The following is a 5,577-nucleotide window of genomic DNA, read 5'->3' as shown; positions in this document are numbered from 1 at the left end:
GTTGTTTCTGACCCAATTTTTGGCCCAGAAAACACAGATTAGAGGCTATAAAGTGGGGGAATGCATCCATTCATAATTAGGCTCTCACATTCACAATTTTAGGAGTAGATGTAGTTTTTAGAGAGAGAGGTTCTCTCATCTCTCTTAGGATTAGGATTTAGGACTTCTCTTAGTTTTAGGAGTGACTCTCAATCCCAGGTTCTTTATTTTTATTTATTTTTCCAATTAAATTTATGAACTCTTTCATGTTATGATTTTCTTTGAATTAATATTATTTGAGATATTTCAGTTATTATTGCTTTCTTTTAATTACATGATTATTGCTTCCCATCTGAAAGCATTTTTATTCCAGCAGTTTCAATTTTCTTTCCTTTTGGCTTTGGTTAAATAATTGGTGACTCTAGAGTTATCAAACTCATTGTTGATTGAAAATTGGAATTCATCCACTTAACTTACCTTCATAAGTTAGAGGTTAACAAAGTGGGAGAAAAATCCAATTCTCATCACAATTGATAAGGATAACTAGGAAAGGACCTCCAAATCTTTTACCTTGCCAAAGGTTTATTTTACAGCTATTATTATTTTATTTTACTTGTCATATAATATATTCCCACCTTACTTCCAAAACCCCAATTTCACCTTTTTCATAGCCAATAATAAGAACATACCTCCCTGCAATTCCTTGAGAAGACGACCCGAGGTTTAAATACTCGGTTATCAATTTTAAAGGGGTTTGTTACTTGTGACAACCAAAACGTTTGTACGAAGGGATTTTTGTCGGTTTAGAGAGTATATCTACAACGCGACTGTTTTTATGATATTCTTTACTGGCAAAAATCCTAACGTCAGTCTCCCCAACTCGAGTTATACTCAATATAAACTTGATCATAATCATGATCCATATCTGTCACCCTTGATGACAAGTCATCATATACCCATTTTTCAAGCTAATTTCACTTGTTTTGTTAGCATTTATGCACTTTCTTGCATCCTAAGTAAGTGATTTGGAGTGAAAATGCATAACTTCTCTAAATCAAGCAACCACCATGAATTTAATGCTAATCATTGAGGTTTGAGCTCATTTTAATTGAATTTTAATTGATTTATAAGCCTCTTGAATTTAGTGATACTTTGAGTGGTTGTTTGGTTTATTTTAGGTGAAGAAAAGAAAAGAAAATGGAAAGCGTGGCCAAAAAGGAGAGAAGCGTGCCGCATTGAGGTGGGGGAAGCAACATTGCCCTCTACAAGGGCAGAATGCCCTCTAGGAGGGCAACATTGGGTGACCAAGAGGAGAAGGCAATTCTGCCCTGCCCACTCCAAAGGCAGAGCACAAAATGTGCCTTGGAACCAAGAGAAAGCAAATTCTGCCCTGCCCTTGTGGAGAGCAAAATCGGGCACCTCAAGGAAGAAAATCAACAAAAAAATATCAACTATGCAAGCCACAAGGTTCGAACAAGGAACCATGAGGAAGCCAAGCTCCAAGACCCACTAGCGTGCCAAGAAATCAAAAGAAAAAGTAGCGTGTTTGCAAGCCACCAGGTTCGAACACGGACCATGAAGATTGGGAACCTTGCCCTGCCCTTGGCGCGGGCAGGGCAGCATTTGAAATGGTGCATGGACTTGGCGCACCAAGAAGCAAAACGCGCGCACCAAATTTCCCTTGGCAGCACCAACCGCGCGCACCAACATCCCCTGGCAGCACCAAACCGTTCCTGCCCTGCCCTTGGTGCGGGCAGGGCAGCGTTTGGCATTCCTGGCGCATCGCGCTCGTCCCTGGCGCACCAAATTTCTTTCTGGCAGCACCAAGCGCGCGCACTCCTCATGTTTGGCGCATCAACTTTTCTGCCCTGCCCTTGGCGCGGGCAGGGCAGCCTCATGCGCACCATTGCCGCGCCAGACTCGACCAACGCGCGCACCAAATTTCTTCCTTGGCACACCAAACTCGCGCCAGACGCACCATGGCCGCACCAAGCTTCATTTTTCTGCCCTGCCCTCCACAAGGGCAGGGCAGCCTCCTGGGAGTGAATCTAATGGGCCGAAAAATCAAATTAAATTCCCATTTTAATTCATTTCTTCACCAAATCAAAAGCCCATCCAAATCCCAAAATCCAAGAATAGAAAGTGTATAAATAGTAGTTAGTTTGATGTAATTAGGACCCTTTGGCCAATTTCACTTGGACCTTTACTTTGAATTTTCACTTTGAGTTTTCCTTTGGAGATTTCTGAGAATTGGGGAGGGAATTGATCTCTTCTCCCTCATTCTTGCCTTAGCAGTTTTACTCTTCTGTTTCTGAGTATTGGGTGTGTGAAATTGGGGAAATTCTGTCCCAATTCCCATTCAAGCTCTTTGCACTTTGTTTTCTGCATAATTCAATTCAAATTCTGTTCATCTATTACTTCTTCTTTAATTTTCTGTCAATCGCTTTGTTTACTTGGATCTAGGAAGGCAAATAGAGATCTAGGATCTGCTACCTAGTCTCTTGAGACCTGAGACCCAAATTTTACTTGGTTCCTCTTGGAACCTCTGCTGCATTTAATTTCTTTGCTATTTAAATTCCCATTGCTCCTAATTCAAATTCTGCTACCTTAATTGTTGCACTTTACTTCCCCTTTGTTTAGATCTTGTAATCCCATTCCTCAGTTCCCTTTTATATTCAAGCCATTTATCTTTCTTGCCATTTAAGTTACTGCAATTTAAGTTTCTTGCACTTTAAGTTTCAGTCATTTACTTTCTTGCTCTTTAAGATTCTGCACATTTACAATTCTGTTCTTCAATTTACTGCCCTTTCTCCTTTCCCCTTTACAATTACTGTCATTTACTTTCTGTTAAACATAAATCACTCAACCAAAACTTGATTCGCTTGACTAAATCACCCACTAAACTAAAATTGCTCAATCCTTCAATCCCTGTGGGATCGACCTCACTCATGTGAGTTATTATTACTTGATGCGACCCGGTACACTTGCCGGTGAGTTTTGTGTTGGATCGTTTTCCACACATCAAGTTTTTGGCGCCGTTGCCGGGGATTGAAATAGATTGACAATGATTAAGTGAAGTGGAGGTCTAGATTAAGCATTTTTTTTTCTGTTGTTCTAATTCTTACTAACACACTAACTGTTTGAATTTTTGCTTAAACTAACTAAACCTTCATCCTAGCTATAGAGTGAAGTTTCATTGGCTTTCTGGGTTTGTGTGTTTATTGTTGTGAGTTTGTATGTCAGGTATAGGAAGATCTTCCCCTATTATCTCTGAAATTGATCAAAGGACTCTTCGGAGAATAAGAAGAGCTGAAAGAGGGAAGAATATTGTTGGAGAAGAAGAAGAATCTGAGGAGGAATTCCAAGATATGGAAGGAGATACCAGTCAACCAGGAGGAGGAGCCAACAATGACCAACAGAGAAGAGTCTTAGCTTCATACACATTTGCCAATGCCAAGCATTGTGGGAGTAGCATTCTTCCTCCCAATGTCAATGCAAACAACTTTGAACTCAAGCCACAACTCATCACTCTGGTTCAAAACAATTGTTCTTTTGGAGGAGGTCCTTTGGAGGATCCAAATCAACATTTGTCTACTTTCTTGAGAATCTGTGACACAGTGAAAACAAATGGTGTGCCCCCTGATAGCTACAAGTTGCTACTCTTCCCATTCTCTCTCAGGGATAAAGCAACTCAATGGCTAGAGACCTTTCCAAAAGAAAGCATCAACACTTGGGATGACTTGGTGAGCAAGTTTCTTGCCAAATTCTATCCACCTCAAAGAGTCCTAAGGTTTAAGACAGAGGTTCAAACATTCACTCAAATGGAGGCCGAGAGCTTATATGAAGCATGGGAGAGATATAAGGCTCTATTGAGGAAATGTCCACCAGAGATGTTCACTGAGTGGGACAAGTTGCAAAACTTCTATGAGGGACTCACTCTTAAAGCTCAAGAAGCTCTTGATCATTCTGCAGGAGGCTCTTTGCAGCTCATGAAAACCACAGAGGAAGCTCGAAACCTCATTGATATGGTGGCCAACAACCAATATTTCTTTGCTCATCAAAGACAACGCCAACCATCACAAAGAAGAGGAGTCATGGAGTTGGAAGGAGTTGATTCAATCTTAGCTCAAAACAAGATGATGCAGCAGCAGATTCAACAACAATTTGAGCAAATGGCTAAGAGAATTGATGGCTTGCAAGTGGTAGTAGTGAGCACCACAAGCCAACCTCCAACCACTTGGGTGCAAAGTGAAGAAACTCAAGAAGAGCAACAACAAGAGCAGGTTCAATACATGCACAACCAAAATCCTGGAACAAATGAAGTCTATGGAGATACTTACAATCCATCTTGGAAGAACCACCCCAACCTCAGATGGGGAGACAACCATAACCAAAACCAACAACCATGGCAAAGAAACACAAGCCAAAACAATTGGAAAAACACAAACCATAACCCCCAGCTAAACACTAACCAAAATACATACAGAAAACCACAAAACAACTACCCAAATTCTAACCAATACCCACCCAATAGCCAACCAACTAACCAAAACACCTATCATCATCCCTCAACACCCCAAAACCAACCCATCACACAAGATTCACAGAGAATCACCAATCTAGAGCTACTCATGGAAAAACTGATGAAAAACCAAGAACTGACAAACAAGAATCAAGAAGCTACCATGAAGAACCTAGAGAGGCAGATTGGACAAATCTCTAAGAAGATCTCTGTTGAGAAGCCATCAAGTTCACTACCTAGTGACACCATTCCCAACCCAAAGGAAGAATGCAAGGTGGTGCAACTAAGAAGTGGAAGAGTGTTAACAGATGGTAGCCAAGGAGCAACAAAGAAGCTTATGGAGAATAACACTGAACCAACAAAGAAGGATGAAGTCATCAACAAAGACGCAATAAGCAAGAGTGCTCCAGAACAACTCACAGAGGAAGACAACAAGCCACAGAATTTGAAGAAAGGAAAGAAAATCATGGAAGAACCAATTCCAAAACAGCATCAAGTGGAGAAGAGCTCAACACCACCACTGCCTTACCCACAAAGATTTCACAAGGAAACAAAGGACCAGCACTTCCACAAGTTTCTTGAGACTTTCAAGAAGTTGGAGATCAACATACCTTTGGCAGAGGCCTTGGAGCAAATGCCCCTGTATGCTAAGTTTCTAAAGGAGCTCATCAACAAGAAAAGGGATTGGAATGAGAAGGAAACAATGATGCTTAATGAGGAATGTAGTGCCGTGCTCCAAAAGGGAATCCCACCAAAACTCAAGGATCCAGGGAGTTTTGTAGTGTCATGCACTATAGGCAAACTATCCTTGGATAAAGCTCTTTGTGATCTAGGAGCTAGTATCAACTTAATGCCTTTGTCCATGATGAAGAAGTTGGCAATAGAAGAACTCAAACCCACCAAGATGTCACTAGTTATGGCAGACAGATCAATCAAGATACCAAATGGAATTGTGGAAAATTTGCTAGTAAAGGTTGGAAAGTTTATCTTCCCTGCAGATTTTGTAATCCTAGATACTGATGAGGAAGGCAACAACTCAATCATCTTGGGCAGACCATTTCTAGCAACTGCAAGAG

The sequence above is a fragment of the Arachis stenosperma genome, chromosome 3, assembly GCF_014773155.1.
Source record: "Arachis stenosperma cultivar V10309 chromosome 3, arast.V10309.gnm1.PFL2, whole genome shotgun sequence".
Classification (NCBI taxonomy): Eukaryota; Viridiplantae; Streptophyta; class Magnoliopsida; order Fabales; family Fabaceae; genus Arachis; species Arachis stenosperma.
Note: the sequence above shows the minus strand (reverse complement) of the source record.